Here is a 13,344-nt window from a genome sequence, read left to right as displayed (position 1 = left end):
GCGAATGGAGTGTCAGAACACGGGCATCTAGTGAATCAGGACGAACGCTTGCATAAGGGCCTCAAATGCAGGAGAGACCAACGAGTTTCAGGTGGAAGACAATAAACATCAGAGTTTTTTGCAGAGTTGCTGAAACTGGAATCGCATTACTGCCGTCGTTCTTCCAGAAAACTCTACTTGGAACCTAACTGGCAGAGTAAATCAGGACTACATAGGGAATATATAGAATTTTGCGAGAAAAGATGACAAATCCCAGCTGCTTACAAACAGTTCTGTGAGGTATTCGATGAAAATAATCTTAACTTATTTTCACCTAAAAAGGACCAGTGCGATCTTTGTTGTTCTCACCAGACAGGCAATCTCTTAGACAATGAATACTCTTTGCATATGGCCTGAAAAACTGAGGCAAGGGAAGCGAAAAATAGTGATAAATTAGGACCAGCTAGAGTGTTTACAATGGACCTTCAAGCACTTCTGCTTTCTTCCAGACTAAAAGCATCTGCACTGTACTATAAAAGCACACTGAAGGTCCACAACTTCACCATCTATGATTTAAAAAGTAACGATGGTTATTGTTACCTTTGGCACAAGAGTGAAGGTGGACTAACAGCTTCAGAATTTGCCAGTATACTCGTGCATGTTATAGAAATGTACGTCCAAAATGATTCAGAAGCTAGTTTCTACAGCGACGGATGCACGTACCAGAAGCGAAACTCAGTCATGTGTAATGCACTGGCTCATCTCGCCAATCAGAAAGGCATTACAATAGCGCAAAAATTTCTGGAGAAAGGTCACACCCAAATGGAGTGTGATTCTATGCACTCAACCATACAAAGGAAGTTAAGAAACAGACACATTTATACTCCTGCTGGCTATGTAGAAGTTTGTGCTACTGCAAGACTAAGTCCTAGACCTTATGTTGTCAATTATTTGGACCACATGTTTTTCAAGTCCTATGATAAACTCTCGTTGTATTCTTCTATTCAGCCAGGATCCAAAAGTAACTGATATCCAGTGTCTCAAGTATGATCCCTCCGGAAAAATGGAATATAAATTGAAATTCAGCGATACATGGGAACCACTTCCAAGAAGGATGTCAAACATACCCAGCTCATTTACAGTGCCCCCTCTCCACAGTTCACCACTAAAGATCAGTGCAGAAAAGTTTACGCATTTGCAACAACTAAAGCTGGTCCTTCCTAAGGATGTGCATTCATTTTATGGCACATTGCCTCACATTTGTAATGAGAGAACATGTCTGTGCCTAAAAAAATGCAGCCGAAAATAAACTTGTTTACAGCTACCTATGACTGTGATAGTAGCAGTAATAGTAACAATAATAAATGTTAATAAACTGCACAAAGGTTTACAGTAATAAAAGTTTAATTAAAGCTAACAACATTGTTTGTATGTTTTTTAAACACTGTAATTTATTAACATCCAGATTCCAATATTTTGATCAATGTGAAATTATTCATTTCACTTTATATCTGTTCAAAAATGGTTCAAATGGCTCTGAGCACTATGGGACTTAACTTCTAAGATCATCAGTCCCCTAGAACTTAGAACTAATTAAACCTAACTAACCAAGGACATCACACACATCCGTGCCTGAGGCAGGATTCGAACCTGCGACCGTAGCGGTCGCGCGGCTCCAGACTGTAGCCCCTAGAACCGCTCGGCCACCACGGCCAGCTTATATCTGTAACAATGTATCCTTACAGATGTTTCATAATACACAAATAATGCAAAGTTTAAGTAAGTATTTTTTAAAACAAATTAAACATTCATTCATTTCAATTCTTAACCGTGCACTCGTTACATGCCTCTTATCTCCATCACTACCAAAAAAATAACTGTTGAAACCTCATAACTCCAAAAACCGGCAGACAATTTGAAGTGCATAATAAAGTCTTATGTACCAATGACCGGATCCATATTGTGTAGCAGAAACCGCTACATTTGACTAATCAAGTCCCCATGTGATTTCTATAATTAGTTTTTGTTTCTCCTGTAAAATGTGGCCAATTTGAGTTACGAGGTTTTCATTGCCTAGTGACGATATGTGGTTCCCACACATGATCATCATGTAGATATATGTTTAAGGAGTCAGATATTTTGAACACTGCCTCACAGTGTATTCATCTCCACCTTAAGTTTGTTGTAAGTCTCCCCTAACCTGGTGTTCTGGCTGACTTTTTCATTACTTTCCCCACTGGTTATTTTTGTTAATACATAAGCATAACATTTATTTCAGTTTAGACTGTGACCACAGGCATTTTTCAACTTTAATTTACAATGTTCAAGTTTTGTTTTAGCTGAAGTTAGCCAATATTATCTAAATGTTGCAAGATGTTCTGTTTCACTACAAAAAGCATTTTGGGGCAAGTAAATTTCAGAGCTATTTTAATTTTTTTTAACTCAGTACCCTCAAACAATTTATTATACAGCTTCGCTTTTATGGAGGACCATTGTACCTCAGGGAGTTTGTGTATAAATCCTGCTTTTGTCTTATAAATGTTGTTGCTAATAAATAATATCTTGAAAATACACAAATAAGGCAATGGAATGTTTTCTACGCAGATGTTTGAAAGGAGTTGCAATATCAAGTAAAGTAAATATCAACTTACATGTAGTGCATGCTAGGTATTTCCTTGTCAATATTCCAAGAAATTTTGTAGCATTAACACTTTAATGGTTTTCTTGAATAGCACTCAAGCTGCTACTAATGGCTGACAGTTCTGTTTGCATTCAAGAGTAGTAGTGGGGCTATTTTTATATTAAAAATGATCTTCAGTTTTGTTTGGAGGTCTTTGGCTGACCTTCATGGATCAGTGCTTTTATGATGTGTAAATTTAGCATACTTGTTACAGGAGTTGGCTGGGTATGAATCATTTATCGAAGGGGAAAACTGTATAGGTCTTAAAATAGTCTTGTTATACAAGCACATATTAAATATTGCTGTCGAAACATAGGGGCTGATACTACACTCTGGTTAAAACTACTTGATGTGACGTTTGTCACATGGCAGTAAAGCAGAGCCACATTGACAGCAGCATCTTTTAAGACAGACAGTGGGGGAGCAGGCTGCCAACATGGACAGGATGAATTTATGCCTGCTGCGAATAGTGAAAGATGGGCTGTTGGCAGAGTCCAGCAAGGGATTATAAGTACACACTTTACGACTCAAATGCTGCAAGTGAACTGATGTATCTTGGTAATGCCACATGTGATGAGGTGAGGTGAGACCTCCGATTGGAGGAATTGTGTCGGGGCATAAAATATCAACTAACAAATAATTTTAATCAGTCTACAGTCTCAAATATATATTGAATGGTTCACTAAATATGATTTTGTCCCTGTAACCAAAAGACTTTCATGTCAGAAAACACTATAGATATTTACCATTTCATTTCGTGATTGATTCTCATTTCAGAAAGCAAAGTGGATATGCTTTTGCAGGACCTTAGTGGTTGCTTGAAAAGATTTTTATTTTCTGTGTAATACACACTTATTTTGTAAGATTTCAAAAAACCAATCTGTAGTTTGATATGTGTGTTCCAGTTCACCTTTTGATACTTCAACTGAGCCGTTTTGAACTTTTCCAATGAGGTACCATCTGCCAGTAAGCCATTTCATATGCCCACAAGGAGTCAACAATTAAGGATGAACATTTTTAAGAAAAATCCAGAAGGTTGTCAAGACTAAAGGAAAATTTTGGTTTAAATTCTCCAGTTTTATTCAAATTTTCTCCTTGTACAGAAAGACTTATTTGAGCTACAAAGTAGTTTGTTTGTAAAAATAGTGCATGAATCTTGTTTTGATGGATTTTCAGCCACCAGTACAAAGTAGGAATTTAGCCTGATTACCATTTTCTTCATAGTTAGACATTACACCTAAGCTCTTCAGTACCTTAATATTCCAATATTTTGGCTCCCTTACAACACTTCACATATCTTTCATGTTATCTGGAACTTTTCAAGTGTTATCATTGGACATCCTTTATGTTCCTGTTACAAATGTTTCAAATTTTGTTACAACCTTATAGAAAGTAACCTATTCTTTCTAGACGTTCTGAGAAGTACTATCTAATATTTATATCCTTGTTGTAGTTTAAATTTTCATTTTTACAGTTCCGTTAGTTTGTGCCAAGTTGCTGGGTTAAAAGCTGAAAAGATGTTCAACGACTTATATTGTAGCCTAGAATGGATTACAAAATAAATTCTGATATCAACACACGTTGTCTCCCTGCATTAATTTGACAAGTGTTGAGTCCGTATTTTTCCGAGAAAAATGTTTATACCTACTAAGTGCTGCTTTTAAGCAATTTATTCTTTAATTCTCTTCCAACTGATTTAGATTTTTCTTCCAGACTATTTCTTCTGGTGAGTGAACGCATGCAAAACTCATTAATACAGCTACAGTCATGTACACTACCTATTAGTGGTCATTAATATGGGACGTATACACCTTTTGCCTTTATGTCAGTTTGAACTTTGCTGGGGACATTTTCAGTGAGGTGTCCAGAAGTCTGGAGGAATAACAGTTCACTCTTCTTCAAGAGCCGGAATTAGAGAAGATAGTTATATCTGATGCTTAGGTTTGGAGTGAAGTTGACATTCTGACTCATCCTGAATGTGTTACATCGTGTTCAGGTCGGGACTGTGGGCAGGCTAGTCCATTTCACGAATGTTATTGCCCACAGACATTGCCTCAAAGATGCTGCCTTATGACATGATACATTGTCATGCAAATACAGACAAATAATGGAAACTCCAGGTAAGATTATCAACAATGTAAGAAAAGATGGATTGCTACTTACTGTAAAGAAGACACATCAAGTTGCAGACAGGCACAATGAAAAGACCCTTACATAAAGCTTTCAGCCACAGCCTTCAACAGTAAGAGAGAGACACACACACACACACACACACACACACACACACACAGGACAATTAACGCCAGCATCTCGGGCCAGAAAGCAGCTAACATTTGGAATGCAAGCAGCAGTTTCGAGGGGGGGGCAGGGAAGGGAAAGGGATAGTTGTGTACGGGTGAGGGGAGAGAGGAACGCTGCCTGGTGGAATGCGCAGGCACTAGACTGCCAACAGGTGCAGCATCAGAAGGTTGTGGGACAGGGAGGTGGGGAAAAAGGAGAGGAGCAGGGAAAGATCGGTGGATCCATTGGCAGAGGCCTGCAAATAAAACAGGGTGGGAGATGAGAATGGAGAGGAGATGATAGGACTGAGGGGGTAGAAACTGTTGGGTGGAGACAGTATGTTTCTGTAGGTTGGGCCAGGATAATTACAGGAGCGGTGAATGTGTTTTAAGGATAACTTCCACCTGCACAGTTCAGAAAAGCTGGTGGTGGAGGGGAGTATCCATATGGCCGACCAGCTGTCCACCAGGATGAATGGCCACTGCCAAGCTGTGGCCAAGAGCAAACTAGACACCCTGTGACACAACATACAGCTGAACGTATCTACTTGAGTTCAGTGGCTCCTTCCCAACTCAAGCCATCTGGATCCTTCCCTCCACCACCAGCTTTTCTGAGCTGAGTAGATGGTTATCCTTAAAACGCATTCTCTGCTCTCATAATTATCCCGCTCTCTCGACGTACGGTAACGTACTGTCCCAATATATTTCACCCACCAGTTTCCACCCCCTGTCCAATCATCTCACATTCTCATCTTGCAGGCCTCTGCCAACACATCCGCCTACCTTTCCCCCCCCCCCCCCCCCCTCCCCCTCCACCTCCATGCCCCACATCATCCGTACACTACACCTGTTGGATTTCTAGACCCTGCACACTCCAGACAGTATTCGTCTCTCTCCCCACCTGTACACTACTATCCCTCCCCCGCCCCTTGCAGATTATTGCTTGCATGCCACATGATAGTTGCATTCTGACCCGAGATGATGGAGTTGGCAGTAGTGTGGTGTGCGTCTCTTACTGATGACGGCTGCGGCCGAAAGCTTCATTTAGGGGCCTTAAATGTGCCTGTCTGTAACTCACGTCTTCTTTATGATAAGTAGCAATCTATCTTTTCTTACATTGTTGATATTCCTACTCTTGAGTTCCCATTGTGATTAAACATATAAGTGACATCTTTTGGATCATGCATTGTTGGTTACTTTCATTGGTGTGTCGTTTATACTATTTTGATGCATGTGAGGAATGATTGTCACTAATAATAATGTTTTCCTTCCTGGTATTTTTGTAGTCAAAATTGTCATGTTCCTTTGTGTGGTGAACAAAATATACTGATTGTGACATTCTCTTATATTGCTGTTCATTGAGAACCACATAAAAAATTAACTTTAATTTTACTGTAATATAAGATTTAATTGTAGTTTCATGAACATTTTTTCCTCATGATTAATTATGTGCTTAATCACAAGAGGATGACACAGAATACTTACCATACCTGTAAGAAAGTATATAAACAGTAAATCTAACAAAGCTGTCGTGTCGGGAAATTTTGCACCGAGTTACTTAAATTTCCAATAATTTTTTGTCCATCAGAAATGATCATCATCATTCTCTGTCACACAGTTTGTAATATTTCATAACTTCTACCTGGTGTACATAATCCGAAATGTTCAGTCTTTCTGGCACAATAATTCATCCACAGACAACCACAAAAGAGAGAGAGAGACAGAGAGAGAGAGAGAGAGAGAGAGAGAGAGAGAGAGAGAGAGAGAGAGAGAGAGAGTGTGTGTGTGTGTGTGTGTGTGTGTGTGTGTGTGTGTGTGTTGTAACAGCTCACAAACTTGTATGAAAAAGAACTTTTTCTGAACAATAAAATCTTCAGGGCAAAGGAAATCAAGGTTCATGAATAATTGTTGTTGAAATGAGAAATTTCATTTCATAAATAGATGATCATTTATTATTTTTGTGTATATGACATGGTGTACGTTGTGTTTTTACTTTCATGTGGTGCTTCACAAACAAAACTTACATACATACCAACATGAGTCTATATACTTATCAGCACAATATCTGGAGCAGCCTTTGATGTTTTAAAGTAGATGTGAAAATATTTTGACATGCAGTTTGTGTTTCCCTTTTTCCTTTTACATCTGTTCTTTTGACCAGCACTGACAGATAAAATCATTTTTATTTAGTCCTTGTGTTTCTTTTAAATTTTCAAATAGAGTTTTAATTCTTGTCAGTCTATTTCATCCATCCTGTGCCGATAGTAATTCATTTGCTTGTGGTAAAACTCTAAACGGGGTTCGCCAATTGTACCTTGCTAGTTTTGCATTTGTATTTGGTTTCTTGAATCACTTTGTTTCTAACAAACCACACATCTACACATTAGCATGGTTTGAGTGCTCACTTGTTATTAAATTTAGCAATGGGTTCCCATGGACCACAGATCATCATGTGTCTTCTTCCCTGCTGGCTTTCCTACAAGCCTGTTGCATATCTTTTTATAAGTTCCCTTATCAGTGACAGATGGTACTCTGCTATTGACATTTATCAACCTGAGTAGGACATGAGCATAAAAACACACAGGTCAACAATGAAAAAAAGTTTTTTTTATCACTTTACTGTGTTTCATATTGATCCAACAGAGATCCACGGTTGTGAGGCCCAGATAACAAGTCTGCACTTGAATACCATCTAGGACAAAAATATTATTTCTGTGTTCTAAGTAGGGCTTCATAAGTATTGCTACAGTACCATCAGTTTTTCTCGAGTTTTGGAACCCAGTTCCCATTGTCTCCATACAAATTATCAAACCTAAAGCATAGACAGCCTGACAGTCTCACAACACAAATGTTTTTACACCAAACCTACTTAATTACAATGGAACAGTAAGGCTAATAGTTTGCACGTAGCGAGTATGAGAACATGAAAATCTCTCAGGTGATTTTTCAAGGCCAGATGTAACATTGTGGGTCACATAAAATGACATCGGTAGAGACAGTTTAATTACTGTGTGTACTTTAGTGCTGTGGTGGGTCTCAGCTATTTTTTTTTTTTTTTTTTTGGCGCAAAACTGCTATGGTCATTAGCGCCCGGTCCGTGACTTAGGAAACAGTAAAAAACCGAAAATGGAAACTAGTGGCAATGGGAACGAAAGTCATAAAATTGGAGAAACAAAAAGCAGAAGGAAGGCTTAAAAATCCACTACAGAAAGGGGTGGTTGTCCCAAAAAAAAAGCTTCAAATGACTGACGTCATTTCACTAGCACTAATAAGCTCGAGAACGCAATCGGCTGAGTGCGTGTCATCTGCTAAAATCGATGATATATCAGGCAATAGCTGTAGACGGGAGCGTAACGGATTAAAATAGGGGCACTCAATTAAAAGATGTCTTACTGTCCACAGCTGAGAGCAGTGGGGACAGAGTGGGGGAGGATCGCCGCTTAAAAGATGTCGATGGCTAAAAAGACAGTGCCCTATCCGGAGTCTAGTTAAAATTACCTCCTCCCGACGACGCGTTCGGGAGGAAGAGGTCCAAGCACAAGGAAGAGCTTTCACGTCCCGCAATTTATTATGGGGAAGTGTCGACCAATGTGCGTGCCATAAATGAAGAACACGACGACATAAAACGCTCCATAGATCGGCGAAGGGAATCGATTGAATAGCTGGCCGAAGAAGAGAGACTGCAGCCTTGGCTGCAATATCGGCCGCCTCATTTCCACAGATACCAACGTGTCCTGGGAGCCAGAGGAACGCCACCGAGACGCCCCCTAGGTGGAGCAAGAGCAGACAGTCCTGAATCCGGTGGACCAGAGGGTGCACAGGGTAAAGAGCTTGGAGACTGAGGAGAGAGCTGAGAGAATCTGAGCAGATAACGTACTGTATCCGCTGATGGCGGCGGATGTAGTGGACAGCCTGGAGAAGAGCGTAAAGCTCCGCAGTATAAACCGAACACTGGTCGGGAAGCCGAAAGTGATTTGGGGTGTCGCCAACAATATAGGCGCACCCTACACCTAACGATGTTTTAGAGCTGTCGGTGTAAATAAATGTGGCTTCTGTCATTTGTGCACATAGAGCAGCAAATGCCCGATGATAAACAAGTGAAGGGGTACCTTCCTTGGGAAATCGACAAAGGTCACGGAGCAGGCAGATCCGGGGACGGAGCCAAGGCGGTGCTGTACCCCAAGTTGTCAAGAAGGTTTTAGGAAAGCGGAAGGAAAGAGAATGGAGCAGTTGACGGAAGCGGACTCCCGGTGGTAGTAGGGAGGAGGGGCCTGCGTATCCTACATCAAAGGAGGCGTCGAAAAAAATGTCATGGGCTGGATTAGCAGGCATGGAAGACAGATGGCTAGCATAACGACTCAGAAGGACTGCTCGCCGATTGGACAGCGGAGGTTCAGCAGTCTCAGCATAAAGGCTGTCCACAGGGCTGGTGTAAAAAGCTCCAGACACTAAACGTAATCCACGGTGGTGGATAGAGTCGAGACGCCGAAGAATAGACAGCCGAGCAGAGGAGTAGACTATGCTTCCATAGTCCAATTTCGAGCGCACTAAGGCGTGATAGAGGCGGAGAAGGACCACTCGGTCCACTCCCCAGGAGGTACCATTCAGGACACGGAGGGTGTTGAGGGATCGCAGACAGCGAGCCGAAAGATAGGAAACATGGGAGGACCAACACAGTTTTCTGTCAAACATAAGACCCAAGAATTTAGCAACGTCTGAAAACAGAAGGTTGACAGGACCTAGATGTAAGGAGGGCGGAAGAAACGCCTTACGTCGCCAAAAATTAACACAAACGGTCTTACTGGGAGAAAAACGGAAGCCAGTTTCGATGCTCCAAGAGTGGAGGCGATCGAGACATCCTTGAAGACGTCGTTCAAGAAGGCTGGTCCGTTGAGAGCTGTAGTAGATCGCAAAATCGTCCACAAAGAGGGAGCCCGAGACATCAGGAAGGAGACAATCCATAATTGGATTTATGGCAATGGCAAACAGTACAACACTCAGCATGGAGCCCTGGGGTACCCCATTTTCTTGGGAGAAAGTACGGGAGAGAGTAGTGTTCACCCGCACCCTAAATGTGCGCTCTGCCATAAATTCGCGAAGAAAAAGGGGCAGCCGACCTCGAAAGCCCCAAGAGAACAGTGTGCGGAGGATGCCTGTCCTCCAAAAGGTATCGTGTGCTCTCTCCAGATCAAAAAATATTGCTACTGTTTGGCGTTTCCAGAGAAAATTGTTCATGATATTAGTGGAGATGGTCAACTGCAGAACGATGCTTTCGGAATCCGCATTGGGCAGGTGTTAAAAGACTGCGGGATTGCAGCCACCAAGCTAAATGATAATTCACCATACGCTTCAAAACCTTACAGACACTACTCGTGAGAGAAATGGGGCGATAGCTAGAGGGGAGATATTTGTCCTTTCCAGGTTTCGGAACAGGAACGACGATAGCTTCCCGCCATCGTCTGGGAAAAGTACTGTCGGTCCAAATTCGATTATAAAGGCGAAGGAGGTAACGCAGACTATGGGTTGATAAATGCAGCAACATTTGGACGTGGATACCATCCGGTCTTGGGGCGGAGGAGCGAGAAGAAGAGAGTGCATGTTGGAGTTCCCGCATGGAGAAAACAGTATTGTAGCTTTCGCGATTTTGAGAGGAGAAAGCAAGATGTCGCACTTCCGCTGCACGTTTCTTCGGGAGAAACACTAGCGGGTAATTTGAAGAGCTCGAAATCTCAGCAAAGTGCTGACCCAAGGAGTTAGAAATTGCGACGGGGTCCACTAATGTATCATGCGCGACAGTGAGCCCAGAGACCGGGGAGGAACTAGGCGCGCCTGAGAACCGTCGAAGCCGACTCCAAACTTCCGAGGAGGGAGCGAAGGTGTTAAATGAGCTAATAAAGAATTTCCAGCTTGCCTTCTTGCTATCGCGGATGACACGACGGCATCACGCATGGAGCTGCTTATAGCGGATACAGTTGGCCAAAGTAGGATGATGGCGGAAAACGCGGAGAGCACGTCGCCGCTCACGTACTGCGTCACAGCATGCCTCGTTCCACCAAGGAACTGGGGGCGCCGGGGCAATTCGGAGGTGCGTGGTATTGAACGTTCCGCAGCTGTAAGAATAACATCGGTAATGTGTTTGACCCCATCGTCGACGCTGGGAAAGTGACGGTCATCGAATGTCGCTAGAGACGAAAAGTGTCCAATCGGCTTGGGCAAACTTCCAGCGTAGCGGGCGCATATATGGCAGTTGAGGCTGCAGTCTAAGGACACATGGAAAGTGGTCACTTGAGTGTGTATCATCAAGGGCGAACCATTTGAAGCGCCGAGCTAGCGGAACAGTACCGACCGCAAGGTCCAAATGAGATAAATTTGTCGTGGAGGCAGACAAAAATGTAGGGACCCCAGTGTTGAGGCAAACTAGATCTGCTTGGTGGAAGACGTCTAGCAATAGTGAGCCACGTGGACAAGGATGTGGAGATCCCCAAAGCGGGTGGTAGGCATTGATGTCCCCAACCAGCAAATAGGGGGGTGGAAGCTGATCAAGAAGATGAAGTAGATCAGCTCGTGCCATTGGTGTGGACGATGGAATGTATACAGTACAAAGAGAAAAGGGATATCCAGAAAGGGAAAGACGGACGGCGACAGCTTGGAAGGAAGTGTTTACGTGGATAGGGTGATAATGGAGAGTATCATGGAGAAGGATCATGAGTCCTCCATGGGCTGGAGTGCCTTCAACAGAGGGGAGATCATATCGGACAGACTGAAAATGAGGGAGAACAAAGCGGTCATGGGGACGCAGCTTTGTTTGCTGAAGACAGAAGATGACCGGCGAGTAGGATCGTATGAGGACCGACAATTCATTCCGATTGGCTCGAATGCCGCGGATATTCCAGTGGATAATGGACATAGGGTGAACAGAAAATGGAGGAATGTGACCAAGGTCGCTGTCAACTCAACGACTGCTCAGAGCTTGCGACCGACAGCATGGAATGGAATTCAGCCGAAGGCAGAAGATCCTGATCCACAGGTTGTTCAGGAGCAGCTCCTGCCACCAGCGATCGGCCAGTTGATCGGCCGCCAACAGTGCGTCTCGGCGACACAGAAGACGGCCGAGGGCGATTTCCACCAGGTGGTGCTGTAGATGGGACACGCCTTGGCGGAGAAGGAGATGAACTGGGTTTCTTTGTAGCCTTCTTGGAAGTATGATGTTTAGATGAAGGAGGAACCGATGGGTGTGAAGTTGGGGTACGTAAAAAATCTTCACGAGTATGCTCTTTTTTCGAAGTCTTGGTGTCTGACTTTTGGGCTCGAGATTTAGCAGAACCCGATGAAGGGTGAGCCATAGAGTGGGCAGGCGAAAGTGGTGAGGTTGAATGGGCGATCTTTGCGCTGGCCGATCTGACGACCGTGGCACTAAAGGTGAGGTCGCAAGTCTGCGTGGCCACCTCCTTTGTTGGCCGGGGAGAAGCAAGGACAGTGCTGTGTTTTCCTGTCTGAGGCACGGTGGGCTGTCGACTGGCGAATAATTTTCGAGCAGCAAAGGTCGACACCTTTTCCTTCACTCTGATTTTCTGGATGAGCTTTTCGTCCTTAAAAATGGGGCAATCTCGAGAGGAAGCAGCGTGGTCACCCATACAGTTGATGCAGCGAGGGGATGGAGGTGGACAAGCACCCTCATGGGCATCCTTGCCACACGTAACACATTTGGCTGGATTGGAACAGGACCGGCTGGTGTGATTGAACTGCTGACACCGATAGCAACGCATAGGGTTTGGGACGTAAGGCGAACGGAAATTATCTCATAGCCTGCTTTGATTTTCGATGGGAGTTGAACTTTGTCAAATGTCAAGAAGACAGTGCGGGTTGGAATGATGTTCGTGTCAACCCTTTTCATGACTCTATGAACAGCTGTTACGCCCTGGTCAGACAGGTAGTGCTGAATTTCTTTGTCAGACAATCCATCGAGCGAGCGTGTATAAGCGACTCCACGCGAGGAATTTAAAGTACGGTGCGGTTCCACCCGGACAGGGAAGGTGTATAGTAGTGAGGTACGCAGCAATTTTTGTGCCTGGAGGGTTTCTAACAACAGGGTGCCATTCCGTAATCTGGAACAAGACTTTACAGGACCTGCAATTGCGTCGACACCTTTCTGAATAATGAAAGGGTTGACCGTGGAGAAGTCGTGACCTTCATCAGACCGAGAAACAAGGAACTGTGGCAAAGATGGAAGAACTGTCTGTGGCTGAGACTCAGTGAACTTACGCTTGTGAGCAGACATAGTGGAAGGTGAGGAAATCATTGCGGAAGAATCCCTCATGATTACCGGCGTCTCCGATGGCGCGCTCCTCCCTTGTGGGGGCCCTCTCTGAGGGCACTCCCGCCTTAGGTGATTGTTCACACCTCAGG

This window comes from Schistocerca americana, chromosome 3, assembly GCF_021461395.2.
Source record: "Schistocerca americana isolate TAMUIC-IGC-003095 chromosome 3, iqSchAmer2.1, whole genome shotgun sequence".
NCBI lineage: Eukaryota > Metazoa > Arthropoda > Insecta > Orthoptera > Acrididae > Schistocerca > Schistocerca americana.
The sequence above is the reverse complement of the archived record's forward strand: the minus strand, read 5'-3'. Positions refer to the sequence as shown.